At 36.8% G+C, this 19,295-nt stretch overlaps 1 protein-coding gene across 1 annotated transcript in view; it reads right to left on the bottom strand.

Moving 5' to 3' along the window:
* The window catches only part of ATP10A (ATPase phospholipid transporting 10A (putative)), a 297,816-nt gene that overhangs the window by 277,332 nt on the left and 1,189 nt on the right, over positions 1 to 19,295 (bottom strand). The gene's annotated exons all lie outside the window — the stretch shown is intronic.

Below are 19,295 nucleotides of genomic sequence, written 5' to 3'. Positions count from 1 at the left end.
TATTTCACTAAGTTCACATTATCTATACTATGTTGCCCCCTTAAATAGGACTGTTTTAGTGGACTTTGTTGTTCAGTCATTTCAGATGTGTTCAACACTTCCTGATGCCATTTGAGGTTTTCTTGGCAGAGATACTAGAATGGTTTGCCATTTCTTTCTCTTACCCATTTGACAGGTGAGAAACTGAAACAAATGGGACTTCCTTACAGTCACACAGCTAATAAGTGTCAGAGCTGGATTTCACCTCCTGGATTTAAGATTCCTGATTCCAAGCCCAGGGCTTCTTCTACACTACACCACCTAGCTACTCCTTCTACTGGACTACTTTAGAAAAAGTATGAATCAGGCCTGCAAAGGCTACAAATATTGACAGCTACATAATATCTATATAGGTAGAGCCATATTTGATTTTATACACTTGTTTCTATCTGTTAGACAGTGCTTATTGTATTGGTTCAGGAAACAACTAGTGAGGAAATTCAGATTGCCATTGACTTCAACTTCTAGTCTTATAGAATTCTTGGATGCAATAAGAGGTTAAGTGACTTGAACCCACCTCCTTTTGGCTCTCAGGACAGCTTAATTTCCATTATATGTCATGTTGCCTCTCAGCAATGTGTGTAGGTATATACAGGGCATTTCAAAAGTTCTAAAGCTCAATTTTTTTTATTTTTTAGAAAAATTTTCCATGGTTACATAATTCATATTCTTTATCTCCCCCCCCAAAAAAAAAAACTCACCCATAGCCAATGTGCATTTCTGCTGGATTTTATATGTCATTGATCAAGACCTATTTCCATATTATTGATAGTTGCACTGGGGTGGTTGTTTAGAGTCTACATCCTAAATCATATCCCCATCATCTCATGTGTTCAAGCAGTTGTTTTTCTTCTGTGTTTCTACTCCCACAGTTCTTCCTCTGGATGTGGATAGCGTTCTTTCTCACAAGTCCCTCAGAATTGTCCTGTACCATTGCATTACCACTAGTAGAGAAGTCTATTATATTTGATTTTACCATAGTGTATCTGTCTCTGTGTATAAGGTTCTCCTAGTTCTGCTTTTTTCACTCTGCATCAATTCCTGGAGGTTGTTCCAGTTCACATGAAATTCCTCCAGTTCATTTTTCCTTTGAGCACAATAGTATTCCATTACCAACAGATACCACAATTTGTTCAGCCATTCCCCAATCGAAGGGCATACCCTCATTTTCCAGTAAAGCTCAAATTTTTTAAGTTTTAATAGATTTAAACTACATTAACTAAATACATATTGATGACTATCTTTAGTGTATTCAAGTGTTATGTTGATATTGGATTTGATACAAACAGGGTCCTATTATAGTTCTGTGCATCTGTTCATTAAGAAAGTCTGACTCGAGACCATACATCATAGAAGGCAAATGCATATGTCTATGAAAAACTGTCCTTCGATGTCTCTTTCTGTTGTCGTTATTTAGCACTTCAGTCATGTCTGATTCTTCATGAACCCATCAGGGGTTTTCTTGGCAAAGATATAGAATGGTTTGCCATTTCCTTCTCCAGCTCGTTTTACAGTTGAGAAAACCGGCAAGCAGTGGGAAGTGACTTGCCTAGGGTCAGACTGCTAATAAGTGTCTAAGGTCAGATTTGAACTCAAGAAGATGAGTCTTCCTGACTCCAAGCCTGGCACTCTATCAATTTTCCCACCTAACAGGCCTCAACAACTCTAGATTTGAGTTTTATTTACATTTGTATTGGTTTAAAGAGAGTGGTATAGTTGATAGGTGCTAGTTTGCTCTAAGAAAGATATAGATGAATCCTGCAATTGAGAGTTTTTAAGATAATGGCCAGATTTTATNCAATACACAGTATTGACTCCAAGACAGAAGGTAAGGGTTTAAAAAAAAAAGAAAAAGAAAAAGAAGAAAACCCCAAATGGGCTCCTGAGGAGTTAAGACACAATTGAAACAACTCAACAACAAAATGAGCTGGAGAAGAAAATGGCAAACTACTGTAGTAACTTTGCCAAGAAAACTCTAAATGGGGCCATGAAGAGTCAAAAATAACTAAAAAATGACTGATCAACAATGATCTGATTTAACGTGTTGATGTCTTCGTCAAAAAAGAAATACACAAACAAATGTGTGTTTCTAAGTAAACACATGGTCTGCAAGGATCCTCATGTACAGTTTAGTGACCTCTCTTTTTGGATAGACACTACTCTATTGTGCTCTATTATTCAAGCAAGAAGAGTTAGGCATCATTTGTTAGCTTTATGAGAAACTCAGTTCAATGTTAAATTGTGAGAGAGAGATGGCCAACCTATGACTGCAATGCTCTGTAATGTTTTAAGTGTTTCTCATGTGACCACTAAAATAAATCAAGAAAGCAATTCTTCATTTTTGTTTTTGTTTGATGTAGTAGTTTAAAGTTGCATCACATGCTTTTAAATATTTAAAACAAAACTAAAAGCTAAAGATATTCAAGGGCCACCGCAGTTAAACATTTTCATAGTCGCACATTTTATATACATTATTTCAATTGCTCCTTGTAACAACCATGGGAGGTCAGGGCTGCATCTGTTATTATCCCCATTTTGCCAACAAGGGAATTAAAGAGAAAAAGCTTGTGACTTGCCCAAGGATAAGGTAGAAGGTTAAAGGTAGGATTTGAACCTAGTTATTTCACTAAGTTCACATTCTCTATACTACGTTGCCCCCTTAAATAGGACTGTTTTAGTGGACTTTGTTGTTCAGTCATTTCAGATGTGTTCAACACTTCCTGATGCCATTTGAGGTTTTCTTGGCAGAGATACTAGAATGGTTTGCCATTTCTTTCTCTTACCCATTTGACAGGTGAGAAACTGAAACAAATGGGACTTCCTTACAGTCACACAGCTAATAAGTGTCAGAGCTGGATTTCACCTCCTGGATTTAAGATTCCTGATTCCAAGCCCAGGGCTTCTTCTACACTACACCACCTAGCTACTCCTTCTACTGGACTACTTTAGAAAAAGTATGAATCAGGCCTGCAAAGGCTACAAATATTGACAGCTACATAATATCTATATAGGTAGAGCCATATTTGATTTTATACACTTGTTTCTATCTGTTAGACAGCGCTTATTGTATTGGTTCAGGAAACAACTAGTGAGGAAATTCAGATTGCCATTGACTTCAACTTCTAGTCTTATAGAATTCTTGGATGCAATAAGAGGTTAAGTGACTTGAACCCACCTCCTTTTGGCTCTCAGGACAGCTTAATTTCCATTATATGTCATGTTGCCTCTCAGCAATGTGTGTAGGTATATACAGGGCATTTCAAAAGTTCTAAAGCTCAATTTTTTTTTATTTTTTAGAAAAATTTTCCATGGTTACATAATTCATATTCTTTATCTCCCCCCCCCCAAAAAAAAACTCACCCATAGCCAATGTGCATTTCTGCTGGATTTTATATGTCATTGATCAAGACCTATTTCCATATTATTGATAGTTGCACTGGGGTGGTTGTTTAGAGTCTACATCCTAAATCATATCCCCATCATCTCATGTGTTCAAGCAGTTGTTTTTCTTCTGTGTTTCTACTCCCACAGTTCTTCCTCTGGATGTGGATAGCGTTCTTTCTCACAAGTCCCTCAGAATTGTCCTGTACCATTGCATTACCACTAGTAGAGAAGTCTATTATATTTGATTTTACCATAGTGTATCTGTCTCTGTGTATAAGGTTCTCCTAGTTCTGCTTTTTTCACTCTGCATCAATTCCTGGAGGTTGTTCCAGTTCACATGAAATTCCTCCAGTTCATTTTTCCTTTGAGCACAATAGTATTCCATTACCAACAGATACCACAATTTGTTCAGCCATTCCCCAATCGAAGGGCATACCCTCATTTTCCAGTAAAGCTCAAATTTTTTAAGTTTTAATAGATTTAAACTACATTAACTAAATACATATTGATGACTATCTTTAGTGTATTCAAGTGTTGTGTTGATATTGGATTTGACACAAACAGGGTCCTATTATAGTTCTGTGCATCTGTTCATTAAGAAAGTCTGACTCGAGACCATACATCATAGAAGGCAAATGCATATGTCTATGAAAAACTGTCCTTCGATGTCTCTTTCTGTTGTCGTTATTTAGCACTTCAGTCATGTCTGATTCTTCATGAACCCATCAGGGGTTTTCTTGGCAAAGATATAGAATGGTTTGCCATTTCCTTCTCCAGCTCATTTTACAGTTGAGAAAACCAGCAAGCAGTGGGAAGTGACTTGCCTAGGGTCAGACTGCTAATAAGTGTCTAAGGTCAGATTTGAACTCAAGAAGATGAGTCTTCCTGACTCCAAGCCTGGCACTCTATCAATTTTCCCACCTAACAGGCCTCAACAACTCTAGATTTGAGTTTTATTTACATTTGTATTGGTTTAAAGAGAGTGGTATAGTTGATAGGTGCTAGTTTGCTCTAAGAAAGATATAGATGAATCCTGCAATTGAGAGTTTTTAAGATAATGGCCAGATTTTATTTGAATATGTCTGAGAATATATTACATATGTATACATATATGAGAACTTATATATAGGTGCATATAATCAGAAAATCAAGAAGACCACCTGTGCCACATACTTGAAGTCTGACCCTGGGTACCACATCTCTCCAACTCCAGTCCATCCACACTGACAAACTGATTTTCCTAAAGTGAACATCTAACAATTTTATCCTTTCCTCCTCATTTAATAAATTCCAGTGGCTCTCTATTACCTCCAAGATAAAATACATATAATTCTCTATTTGGGGCTCCTCATAACCCCCTCCCCAATTTTCCAGTTTTCTCATCCATTTATCTCCTCTTTGTGTACGCTCAGATCCAGTGAACCCTGACTCCTACCTTCACTATGACAAGACATCCCTTGCCTTTTCAGTGACTATCCTCAATGCCATGGATTTCTCTCCATCCAATGACATCCCTAGTTTCTTTCAGGTTTCATCTAAAATCCCAACTTCTGCAAGAAGTCTTTCCCCTAGGGGGTTGCTGGGTGGATCAGTAGATTGAGAGCCAGGCCTAAAGGCAGGAGGTCCTAGGTTCAAATCTGGTCTCAGATACTTCCTTAGCTGTGTGACCCTGGGCAAGTCATTTAACCACCATTGCCTAGCCCTTACTGCTTTTCTGCCTTGGAACCAATACACAATATTGATTCTAAGATGGAAGGTAAGGGTTTAAAAGAAAAAAAAAGCCTTTCCCCTGAAATTATTTCCATTTTACACCATAGGTGTATATCATTGTACATAATTATCTCCTCCCTTAAACACTGAACTCCTTGAGAAGAGAAACTCTTTCTTTTGTCTTTTCTTGTACTCTCAGTACTTACTATGCACCAGGCATTGTGCTAAAGATATAAAGATATGGCAAAAACAGTCTCTCCTTCCTATTCCAGTACACATTTTAATGGGTGATCAACCACAAATGCTTGTTGGCCTGCATAGATCACAGCCCCATTTATAACATAGTTTAGCACTTCTACAATTTAACAGAGCAATATAGCTGAACACAGAAATATAGGAGAAACTATATATATATATACATATATATATATGTTTTTTTATAACACACTATACAAAATCAGATGAAATAATTTCTCCCTGAATATCATTAGGATAACCAGTCCAGCCAAAAATCAAATTAGGAGTTTCTTTCATTCTGAAGCCCTTCAAGATTAATTCATATTTACTAGAAGGTTTACTTTTCCATGTACTTATAACATTATGTATCACTATCAAAAAGCTCTTAGTGTCTGGTCACGTGATCAATATTTCTTAAGGTAGTTCCCTTTTTTCAAACAGAAAAACTGTCTAAAAGAGACTATAATACATATCCAAATCCTTTTTGTGTATAGCAGAAGAACCAAAATAAAGATTACTTTTATGGAAAGAACAAAGAGGCAAACAAAATAAAGATTAGACATTAACATTAATTAATAATGAACTTGCCCAAAAGAAACAATCATGCATCATCTCCCTGCCTAGTAGTTACAACTAAGTGCATACAATTGGAGTTTCATTCTTCCTTCCTTCATCCAAAGAGAAATTAACTCCAGAAGCTAGTCACAAGTGTGGCATCCTTTAAGTCCATCACCTTTGCCACAAATATTAATAGCTATAGTACATTAACTTAATCTTGATTTAATGAATCAAATTTTCCATTGTACTTAAATGCAATAGTTCCCTCAAGCAAAAGTATTAATGAAAAATATTACAGCCTAAGTCACAATGCCAGAAAAACATCAGAAAAACTACCATGCTATTGTTTTTTTAAGAGAATAAAATTTGTTGATGCAGAAATGAAACGTCCAAAATGATTTTACACGATGTCACTGACAAGACACAAAATAAATAACATCATGGTTTGAAAAAGAATAAAGATGGAATTTGGACAGCTAAGTAGTACAGTGGATGCCTGGCTTGAAGTCAGGCAAACTCATTTTCCTGAGTTCAAATTTGGTTACAGACACTTCCTAGCTGTGTGTGACCCTGGACAAGTAACTTCACAATATTTGCCTAGGGTTCTCATCTGTAAGATGAGCTGGAGAAGGAAAGAGCAAACCGCTCCAGTATTTCTGCCAAGAAAACCCCAAATGGGGTCATGAAGAATTAGACACCACTTAAATGACTTAACAAAAACAAAAAAAGATGGAATTCACACCCAATTCTTTTATACTGTATTTGTAAAATAATTCTTTGTGAGACAACTTGGTGTAAATAGAGAAATGGCCTTGAGTCAAGGAAATCTAAAATTTAAGCTTTGCCTCCAACATCTACTTATTGTATGACCACTGGCAATTCATTTAACCCTTCAGTGCCTCAACCAACTTTCAAAGACTTCTAAATTTCACAACAGTTGATATGCTTTAGCATGCCAGTGAAGTGACAGACCTGATTCTGATTTTATTAAAAACAAGAAAATAGTTATTTTTAACAATGATAATAAATATTATATTAAAGGATTGTTTAATCTCGAAATTGTTTTAAGGTAACTATGGAATGAATTTGGATATTTCACTTTTGTAGCACTTTTTGGAGCGGGAAAGAACATGAATCATGTAACCATGGAAAAAGAATCTCAATTAATCTCAATTAATTAATTAATTAATTTTGGGGGGGGGGGGAAATCACTCCTTATAACAAATAATAAAAAAATAATGAGAAGAAAAAGCAATTGAGGAAACCCAACTATTACATTAACAATGTCTGATGATGACATCTCCAATATTCCATATTCTTAATGCCACATCTCAATCTAGAATGAAAGGAGTTGAGAGGATCACAGATTTTCAGCTAGAAAGGATCTTAGAAGTCATCTAGCCAAATGTCCTCATTTCATACACAAGGAAACTGAGCCCAGCCCTTACTACTTTTCAGCCTTGGAACCAATACTTATTATGAATTCTAAGACAGAAGGTAAAGGTTTAAAAAAAATGAGCCACTATGGGGAGGTGGGGGGAAGACACAGACTTCCAAACATGTCTTCCCAACACCTACCAATTCCAGACAACTATAATTGCTTACTAAGTGTGAAGTGCCAAGAAGCTCACACCACTATTATAGCAGACACTGCCACTGTTCCTTTACATCATTCTTAACAGTCAGGCAGTGACTCATGCCAGATGAGACATCACTGCTCTCTGAAGTCATAATAATCATATAAATAGCTACAAGTAACCTTGCTTGTGGTTACCAAAATAGGGATGTTGGCCACATTTGTTTTAACACTTTGACATCTTTGCCCAAAAATGTCATCATTTGGGCATTTGACAATTACTTTTAAGAAATCATTTCTTATGAAAGGCAAGAACACTAAAACACTATTGGTAGAGCTAGGAATTGACCAACCATTCTGAATATCAATTCAGAATTTCGAAAGAAAAATAGTTCATTATTCACATTTTTTGGTTCAAAGATTCCACTATAGGACATATGTCAAAAAGGAGCAAAGAAGTGGAAACAAAATGGTGATCCATCAGTTATGGAGTAGCTAAACAGATTGTCCTACATGAATATAATGAATTGTTACTATACTTTAAGAAATATAAATATGAGGAATTCAGAGAAACATGGAAAGTCTGTATGAAATGATTCAGAGTAAAATAAGCAGAACCTAAAGAAAAATATGGCTGTAAGAATGCCAGTAAAAGTAAGGAAGTGAATGCTGGCTAATTGAACAAAATCAATTGGCAGGCATTTATGAAAAGTCTACTGTGTCCTATGCATTTTGTAAGGGTGCTGAGAATATAAAGAGGAAAATGAAGTCTTCCATGAGCAGAGAGGAAGCAGGGGAAAGTAGAATGGAAGACCACAGAATTGAGAGTGGAAAAGCACTACCATTTAAAAAACTATTTTTTTAACCCTTACCTTCCATCTTGGAATCAATACTATGTATTGGTTCCAAGGAAGAAGAGTGGTAAGGACTAGGCAATGGGGGTCAAGTGACTTGCCCAGGGTCACACAGCTAGGAAGTGTCTGAGATCAGATTTGAACCTAGGACTTCCTGTCTCTAAATCCACTGAGCTACCCAGCTGCCCCATTACCATTCATTCATTCATTCATTTTTAGAACCCTTACCTTTGTCTTGGAGTCAATACTGTGTATTGGCTCCAAGGCAGAAAAGTGGTACGGTCTAGGCAATGGGGGTGAAGTGACTTGCCCAGGGTCACACAACTACCATTTATTTTTGACCAGTGCTATACCAAAATCCTTAAGGATTTTATCACAGCTCAAAACTATCATAAAAATGGCAAGGAGATCAATAATTCTGAATAATTCTTGTCTTTCAACTTCAGCTGTGGAAAAAAAGGAAAAGAAAAGAAGTTCTGCAAAATATTTTCAGACTAAATCAAACTTTAATTTGTATTTTTGGAGGAAGTCAAGGTTTGGATTCATTCCTTCAGTATATTTGAAATATTAGTTCACCAGTTCTTAAAGTGCTTGCCTCTTTTGGGAGTATGTGCATTCTTTCAAAAATGAATTGGGAGGAAGGAACAGTACAACTAAAACTACTAGGACAGTTCTGGGTAGCATTTGAAAAGAGAAACTTGTTAAAGCACCAGACTTTACTGTGTCTTCACACCCACTAAGGTTTCTAGGAAAATTAACAGTTCCTAGAAGAGTCAAAACTTAAACTCAGAAAAAGAAGTAGTTAAGTCTCATTTGCACACTCTCCAAAATACATATCTACTTATCCAGAAGGCTTCTAGCTTAAGTCACGTGTTGAATATTTAGGACATTTTCCTTTTGAAAACAGAAGACTAACTTTACACTTTATTTTTGTACAATTTTAGGAAAGCAAATAGTTCTAAAATAATTGCTATATTTCAAACAAGTAGTGGAGGTTTATTATAAAGCATTATCAAAATTAAATTACATAATACTCAACCTTTTAAAAGTGGATGTAAAGCATCATTAAATTTTTCATAGGATGATAAATCTGGAGGTATCAAAGACCATCTAGTTCAATCCCTCCCTTTTCTTTTACAAATGAGCAAATAAGGCCCAAGAAGCTTAAATGATGCCAAAGTCAAAGAAGGAATAAACATCAATCAGGTGGGAGGGTTTGAAACCAGGATAAAACCTCTGAATATAAAGTCAATGCTTTTTCCATTGTACATTATACTATAAATCTTATGTCTAACAAGGTCCCAGACAGAACATATCACCTAGAAGGCAAGGGACACTCTGGTGGAGAGAGGAAAGAGACAGAGATGGAGAGAAAGAGAAAAAGAGGCAGAGAAAGTAAGAGGCAGAAAGACAGGGACAAAGCCAGAGAATAATGAAAGTTATGACTCTAGGAGCTAGGTGGTTCAGTGGATAGAGAGATAGGCCTGAGACAGAAGAGTCCTGTGTTCAAATATAGCTTTAGATAAATCCTACCTTTGTGATCCTGGGCAAGTCATTTAACCACAATTGCCCTGCCTTTACCAATCTTCTGCTTTGGAACAGAACTGATACTTAAGTTTTGATTTTAAGACAGAAGTTAAGAAAAAAAGAGTGTTAGGTGGATTCAGTGATTCATTGTTATCTAGACTTGTTTGTCATTCAGTGTTGGGGAGAGGTACCAGTCAGTACCTTTATATTTCCTGATATTTTATGTCACATGGTCAAGTCACACCCTATCTACTTGTACTTGAAAGTTGTCCCAAATGCCCAGCTGGACAAACCTCTTTTGCTGATGTGAACCTTTCTAAATTGCTTTATAAAAAGCTGCCCCACCTGAAACCATTTGCTGACCTTCAGTGATCAGTGCATCAATATGTTTTGCTACTATGATAGATTTTTTAATAAACTCCTTTTAATTCTCTGTCTTGAGTTTTGCCTCCTTAACCAGGGTAAAACCTCAAACAAATTATTTACCTTTCAACAAGAAAGAAACTGAAAGGGACAAAAATAGAAAACAAGACAGACACAGAGAGAGTAAAATGTATGGGTTTTCTAATGTGTAGAAGGACATAATGAAGAAGCTTTTATGTTTCTTTATTAATTTCTTAGACTTCTCCTAACATACTACTAAAGACAAGATACTGCAGGAAGAGCATTTTCCTGAGTTGGGACCCAGGCTGTAGCCTAGCCTAGCACCAGCTGAAAAGCCACAGCTAGGTCCCCAGTAGTGCAAATAAGGATTCCAGGTAAAAAGCAGCATTATTCAAATTCCCAGCATATATTTCCATTGGGCTAGAACCAATGACCATATTTCACATCATTATATGCCTCAAAAAGGTGCCAGTTCCAATACAATGAACCACTTCAAAAGAGTCATTATTTGTGCTCATCTGAGCCTAGCAGAATCTGATTAGCCCGAGGCAAATCACCACCTCTCAGGCCCTCAGTCATTTCTAAAAAGGAGAGGACCAGTCAATTCTAGGTTGATACGACTGTGACTTTTATTGTTGGGCCCTACATCATAGCCCTTATGAATTCATATGTGTGTGTGCGTGTATGTATATGTGTACACATATATATAATATATATATTCCATATGTATATATTCCTTTTTTTTTTTACAAGACCTGGAATTTCATGCCTATATGTAGCTCCTGGAGAAGAAATTCCCTCCACCAATTCTGATTGCTACCTGCTCATCAATTTAGAGTGTTAGAGATTAGTTTGGCAGTACTAAGATTTTAAGTGACTTGCCTAAGGTCATATTGCTAGTATGTGATATATGTACCTATTAAGCATATAATGTACGCACAAATATATAATATACATATATTATAAATAATATAGCTAGTGTATGATATACGCATGTGTGTATATATATATATATATACAAAATATATAACATACCTTACATTGTAAATACACATAATATGCCTATATTACAAATAACATACATGTAGCTATATAATCGCATGTTATAGACATGTAACATATGCATAATATAAAATGCATTCCATTTTTGCACAAAATTATGATTAATATAAATAATAACTATTATTCCTTCACTGACACCTAACACTTGGGCTTCATCATATGATGAAGGTAACTGGAAAAATTCCATAAGTTCCTACTAAGTCAAAAATGCTTTGAAAATGTGCCCTATAATTGTTTTCATAGTTTATACACAGGAATGACCTAGCAAAAATCCACAATGGCTCATTACCATAAAACTGATCCCTGGGGGTTAGTTTCTTGGGTCAGTCTTTTACAGAAAAACAAAAACAAAGAAAAAACTCTTTAAGTGTGGAAGGGTTGAGGTCCATCCATATTGGCTAAGGTAATTTTCAATAAAATCACAAATCCTTGAATTATTGAAGTATAACTAGAGTTACTATAATTTATCATAGTATTATTATTTTCCTTAATTTTGGTAGTTAGAAAATGTTTGTCAATGGTAATATACTGTACTGAAATCCAAAAGAATGTATTCACAGAAAAAGTGTTGGCAAGTTAATTCAATGAGACTTTGAGTAATTTTTCTTCATTAATTTTAAAAGGGTCAATAGTCACAAAATCGTCTCATTATTTCAGGTCAATGAATCTGGAAATATCTCAGAAAAGGTCTTTTTAAAGCACTAAGCTATTCATCACAGATATGATCAGAAACGAATGTTCAAAAAAGTAATAATTGTGGGTTATCTATATATGAGCACATTCTAGAGAAGAGGCCTCCAAATGATCTCGTATCTGTTTTAGGGGAAAAAAATTGAATTAGTGCAGAATTCTGATATATGCATATTTATTTATTTATAAAGTATATTCATACATCACTAGGCTAATAATTATGTAGGTTATAAAACATTCAAAATAGTGTTTGAAAATAATGAACTAAAAATATGAAATAATGTATCATTGAAAGGAAAATTCTTTCTTTGGGGCTTTTATCTTAATAGGTCAAAACTCAAGACAAAGAAAATTAGAAGGAGTTTATTAATAGTATATCAAGGTAGTAACCTGTGATGGGCCTTTTACTGAGGATCCTCAAGGTTTCCAAGTGGGCTATCTTTTTTATTAAACAATTCAGATAGGTCCATGTCAGTAAGAGATTGGGCCAGGGAAGGAACCTCTCAATTTCCACACAAGTAGGGGCCTGTGACTTGACTAGTGACGAATCTCAAGGAATATGGATCGAGGTCTCCCCCTAACACTGATTGACCAGCAGGCCTGGGAACTGAATCAACAGAGCTTTCAATAATTTGATACTAGAGTTAGTAGGGAAGAGTAACACCAGGAAATCTACACTTGGGGAAATACCATTAGCAGTGGATGAAGGATGGATTAGAGAAGGAAAAGTCAAAAAGCAGGGAGAATAATTAGGATGCTAGTTAAATAATCAAAATAGTCGAAGCAAGAGGTGATGATGGGGACTTGAACTAGGACAGTGGTTCTGTGAGGAGAGGGAAGTGGTCATTTGTAAGACATGTTGTGGTAGTAGAAAAGACAAGGTTTGACAAATGACTCGATATGTGTGGTGGATTAAAGTAAGGAATCAAGGATGTCCCAAGGTGAGAATCTGGGTGAATAAAAGGATAGTGGTACCTTTGCCAGTTCAAAACAAAAGTACATTTGGGGGAAAACAATGTAATAAGATTTGAGATGTTGATTACATGCAACCCACTAATGCCTGCTCAACCTATGAAACCCACCCCAAACCAAAAGGGGTAGCAGCAGGACTCTTACTCACTCATTAACTTGGATTTCAAGCAGAAAACACCAATGATAAGACACATATACTGAGGGAGGAGTGGAAATTTTCTCAGTCAGGCAGCTACTGCTATAGATATAAGCCCAAAGGTTGGGTGACAGCTGCCCTCAGGGATCTGACAAGAAATAGGAAGTTAGGAATTTATACAGAACAGAAGTGAGCAGAGTAGGGACATGTTAGGAGATAAGAGGTCTTACCCAATTACCCAAAGTCTCATTGAATTAACTTGCCAACATTTTTTTCTTTTAAATTCATTCTTTTGGATTTCAGGACAATGTATATTACTACTATTAAACATTTTCTAACTATTAAGATTAAGGAAAAGAATAATACTATGATACATTATAATAACTTTAGCCATTCGTTATTACTGATTATCATAAGGAAAATGGAAAGTGATCCTCCTTCCCACTTTCCCCTTGGATGATCAGACCCCTCAGTTAGGGTGAGTCCTCACTTGGGTCACCATGTCCTAGAGCTAATCATCATTATTGGTAATATAGGGTACACAGGCTTAGAGATGCAGCAGAAAGGTAAAGTTTTCCGTACTGGATACTAATGGCAACATCAGAACATTCTGTCCAAAGGTCTTCATGACATACTGTCTAGTATATGCTTTCAAATCACTTGGAATAACCTGTCTACAACACTATCTTATTCTAGTTCTCAGATGGAGAATTTATATATCTTTTCTCTCTTATATCCATATCCTTTGCTCAGTCCCTAAGGAAAGTGGTTGTGTTGCTTTTTAGTTGTACAAAGTCTGGGCAGAACAAGGATGGGTAAAGAAACCAGGAATGCAGAGAGGAAGTGTGGTGGCCCAACAGGAAACTGAAGGAAAGGAGCATACAATGAGAGGGAGGAGAGATGATCAGAGAAAAAGAAAAGCAGAAATATATTATAGAGGAAAAACAAAATGAAGGCATTCATCTCCTAAGCATATTTTACTTGTTATTGAAAAGACTTTAAGAAACTCTTCTGAAATAGAATATTCCCACATCAAGAAAGAGAAATAAGAAATCTTGTGATTTTTGACACTGAGTAGGGGGAAAACTATGAGAATTAAAGAAATGGGTGGGAGGAAGAAGTTAATGGTAAAATGCAAAAGGTTCCCAATTTGTTGAAGATACAAAAATGCTCTCTCTATAACTTTTATCCAGATTCATAACTCAAAACACTCAGAAAAAAAATTACACTTCAATTCCTTTCTTACTAAAATGCTAATGTCTACATATCAGATTAATCCCAAAACAGTGATTGCAAACCAAAAGGGGAAAAAAATTTTAAGCACCAGTCACCAAGAATTAAGAAAAGAAAAAAAAAGATAAGCAAAAAGACATCAGAAAAAAATAATCTCACTAGTTTTTCAATCTGACTATTAAGAAAAACTGCTTTTATACCCTCCAGGCTTAAAAGATTCAGAATGACAAGCAGTTTGATACCAGGCTTTAACTAGTGTCCTCACTCTTTTGCCTTGGTTCCCTTTGGAAGACAAGCATAAAGAGCCCAGTGAGTTTGAAATGGGATATAATTATCTGAAGGACTCTCAAAAGTGTTTTTGCCTATGATAGAATTTGAAAGCTAGGAGGGGCCTTAGAGACTACACCCATTTAGTCTATTCTTTGTTTTAGATGGAGAAAATGAGACCCAAAGAGGGGGAAAAAATGACTTGACAAATTCATACAGCAAATTGTTGTAAGTCAAGACTAAAATTCAAGGCTACTGATCCCTCCTCTGGTGTTCTTTTTCTTATATCACACTTTTAAATTTCTATCTAGCAAGAGAATGATTTTTCTTTAAAGCTGTCACCAGCTAATCCTACCATTTTTCAAAGTTGGAATATCAACTTTTTTTTATTTTTATCTTCCATAGCTCTACTTTCTTTTCCTCTTCTTACCTATAAGAGGAGACCAAGATTATTTCCTTGATTCTTCTCTACTAGGTGTCTAATCCAGAATCTGGGAAAAAAATTCTCACAAACCAAAGAACTGGTGGGTTTTTTCATCAGCATACAAGCCAATTGGCACTGTTCCTCATCCCTTTCCTGGCACTCATAACATTATAAGAATCAGTGCACGTATTATTCTAGCAACCTCCCTCTCCCCTAGTAGAATATAAGTCTTTTGAGGGAAAGGATATTTTTATTTATTTGGGGTTTTTGCCTTTGAATCCTTGGTCTAAGCACAAAATAGACATTTAATACATGATTCAGGGTGTGGGTTAAATTGGATGCCATACTTAGGAGTGATTGTTTATATTTCGACAATCCTTCTTCTGGATCTTCTCCTGGGAGTCCATGCACTCTGCCCCATAGTCAGAGTACTAGACTACCTTTCTTTTGTTAAGAGGAACTCAAGAGCAATAAGAAAAAATAATTGATAATGGCAAAATGGGAATCTATGGTTTAACACTTTATACATTTATTCACATATGTAGGAAGACTCACAGATATACATGTGATTAAAGGTATTGGAAAAAAGCATGAAAACAGCATGTTAAGACTAGGATTTCAACTTTCACTTTTAGAAATATCCCTCAAAAGTATGTTAAAACCAGAAATGGTGGCTTCAGACACCTCCTAGCTGTGTGATCCTGGACAAGTCACTTAACCCACATTGCCCTAACCCTTACCATTCTTCTGCCTTAGAACTAATACACAGTATTGATTCTAAGATGAAAATTAGGGTTTAAGAGAAAAACAGAATGGCTACATTTAATGGTGTTCACTTTTGGAAACAATAAAACCATTTGTAGACTACCCTGCTCCACTTAATGGCATTAACCTTCTGAATTGACACACAATCTGCATGTTATATTCATTAGAACATCTGTGATTGGGAAGAGGCAAAATTTCCCCAAGACAAAATAATTGAAAGTTGGGCAGTATGTTTACCAAGGAGTTTAACAGTTATTTCCTCTGTAGAATATCACCATAGGCTTTTGTCAAACACTGCACTGACTGAAATAAAACCTATTCAATGGCTTTAAAATCCTAAATAACCACATTAGCTTCAGAGATAGGGAGTTCACATGTGTATCAGAATTGTGGCCCAGTGGCCATCTCAATGTGTCAAAGGAGGGAGCTGAATAGAGTTAAAAGAGCAGCATTTCTGAAGCTCATCTGTTTGTAATATCTACATGGGAATTTGATCTGATTCAATTTCATTAATAATCATAGCTAACATTTATATAGCATTTACTATGTACCAGGGGCTGTGCTAAGTGCTTTACTTTATAATCTCATTTGACCTTCCAAACAACCCTGAAGGGTAGATGTTATTATCATCCCCATTTTATAAATTAGGAAAGTGAGGCAAACATACTTGCACAAGATCACACAGTCAGTAAGTATCCAAGTCTGAATTTGAACTCAGATCTTCCTAACTCCAGGCCTGACATTCTATTCACTTTATCTACCAGCTACTACCCCTTTGGAAAAGGCCACAGCTGGGTTACTCAGTGGATTAAGAGCCAGACCCAAAGATGGGAAGTTCTTCATTCAAATCTGACCTCAGCCATTTCTTTTCTAGGTGATCCTGGGCAAGTCACTTAACCCCCATTGAGTAGCCTTAGCCCCTACCAGTATTCTGCTTTGGAACCAATGCTCAATATTGATTCTAAGACAACAGAAGGTAGGGGGGTTAAAAAAAAAAAAAAAAAAAAAAAAGACCACAGAATTCTGGCCCAACTCTTCAAAGCCTCAATTCCTGAGAATTCTCTGTTGACTAAATACAAGACACTCCAGTAAGTTTTGAGATGTGATCAGAAACTTCAAATTTAGCCAGACCTGCAGGTCTGCCAAACACCAACTTCAACCCTCAGGAAGCTAAAGACAGGAAGTGGTAAGTGTGGAGTGTTCAGTCACAATCTAACCTCTCAGATTGGAGTTTTTCTGAGTTGGTTTCCTGGGGAGATCTCCTAGGATTATTGTCAACATGGACAGAACCCTGAGGAAAGTCTTGTTCATATTGGTCTTGATTTTGCCAAGGGTTTTTGCTATAATCAGGCAAGCCTCAGGAATGTAGCATGCCCTGTGGCCCACTGGCCACAGTCTGAAAAATGTTTGTCAATAGCTCCATACTAAGGATGGACTAAAAAGTCAATGAAGTCAGTTTCTTACAACTGTCTGGCACAGCATGAGCATATCCTGTTTTCTGGTCCAGTGAAAAGATGTGACAACAGAAATTTTCTGAGATCTTTGGCATTGTCCCTAGTTAAGAAAGCATAAAGAAATAGTGGAGGGACTGGAGCAGAGGAAAAAGTATCTGGCAATCCTTATCACAGAAGATCAGGCCTAGGTGGGAATTGTGAAACCTCTCTTCTGAGAAAGGTGCAAGGGAATAGGGAATCTATGCAAGAGTTGCTCCAAAGAAAGTAACATGTTTTCTTTCAACATGCCAAGAAAGGAAAGCCAGGCAAAGAGGCTGTATTTCTCTAGGCTTAATTATTGCCAAAGCAAGTTATGCAAAATAATGCTCAGTTGTCTGATGGTCATGACTAACCTCCGTAAAGGTCTAGTAAGAGTGGCCTGCCTCAACAACAGAATTGTATAATAAGGAAGGTCAGACAGCAGGTGGTCTTTTCTCCTAAAACCAAGAATGCAGATGTTATCAGCCTTCCACTCCTTTCTTCTCAATTCCAAACTAGCCCGCAGACAGGAAACCCCTAGGCCTTTCGGACCTAGCTTACTGGGCACCTGTGTCACCCAGAAGGGAGTGGGAGCAAACCATTCAGTTGGAGTAAGGGATGGTGCTTAGTATTTTGATAGTATGGTTTGTCAGAGAGGAAGTAAAAAGAAGAAGGGATAAATTGCAGAAACCTTAAATGGTGTAGAATTCCATCAGTCTGAGGAAGTACAAAAACTATTACTGACTATACTTGGGTAAACTAAGTTAGCAGACAGAGCAGTGGAGACCTATTCTTGGCCATAGTGTTCCACCAATTATGTGACCTTAGACAAGTCTTCTCATCTCTTTAAGTCTCAATTTCTTGCTCTGTAAAATGGGAGGGTAGGATTTAATAATCTCTAAATTTCCTTCCAGCCTTAAAACTACAGGGTAATCAGTTTTGCCTGGTTTTTAGCAGGGAGGGGGTGGTGATAGAGAGGGAGATTTCCCAGCCATGTGCCCTTAGGAGCTGAACCTGAACATCGTGAGAGAGGTAGGAAGAGAGGAAGGAAAGAAGGAAGTAACATGGGGGACAAAATGATAAGTATTAAGGATCAGTTTTTTACTTGGAACCACAGAAAGGTTTGCTTTTAGAAGTACAAAGTTAAGTGCCAGTTAACGAAATCTGAACTCTGATTCCTGGAGTGTATAGGATTTTAAAGAGCTGGGTTTTGGGTTTTTTTTTTGTTTTTTTTTTTTTTTTTGCTTATTTGTTTGTTTGTTTGAGACTAGGAATTGAAAAAATATGCTAAAATGTTTGCCTTAAGGATAGCTAAATGTGCATCAGAAACTGGAATCCCCTTCTTTCAAGTGAAAGATTAGATAGTTAAGACTAGGATGGAGAGAGAAAGAAAAGTGACCTAGAGTGACCTCTTTTTAATAAGTCACCTCGTCCAAAAGAGGATCAGGGAAAGGGGGCCAAAGAACTTCGCCACCTGGCCCCCTCCACAAACCATAAATGAAAAGTAGGCAGATACCACTCTCTTGACACGTGTTACACATTCTTTCTGACTAGCTCATTGAAGAGGCAGCTGCAACAGTTTTAATCTCTACGTAATGAAGCTTTCCATGTCCCAACAAGAGGGGAAAAAACAATAGCAAAAAAAAAAAAAAGAAAGAAAGAAAGACTAGCACCCCGCTCCCGCCCCACTGCGGGAAACTACTGTCACCAAACGGGGAAGAGAACCGTAGTCCACGAAAGTCTGAGAAACCCAGAACAGGAAAGAGCCCTGAAGAGGGGTAAAAAGCCAGGAGTCCATCACTCTGGGCAGACACAACTGCATTCCACTGGGGCAGAGTCGCGGGAACAAACTTTCTAAACATGAAAATCTCCCATCGCCACCACGCCCCACCCTGGGAGATGTGAGATGAAGTTCTTAAAGAAGCAAATTTAAGTGTCTGGACCCAAATCCTCAGTGGAACCTTTCTCAGGACCAAAATCGAGCAATGAAGGGATGAAATTGATC

The sequence above is a fragment of the Gracilinanus agilis genome, chromosome 3 (genome assembly GCF_016433145.1).
Source record: "Gracilinanus agilis isolate LMUSP501 chromosome 3, AgileGrace, whole genome shotgun sequence".
Taxonomy (NCBI): Eukaryota; Metazoa; Chordata; class Mammalia; order Didelphimorphia; family Didelphidae; genus Gracilinanus; species Gracilinanus agilis.
The sequence above is the reverse complement of the archived record's forward strand: the minus strand, read 5'-3'. Positions and strand labels throughout refer to the sequence as shown.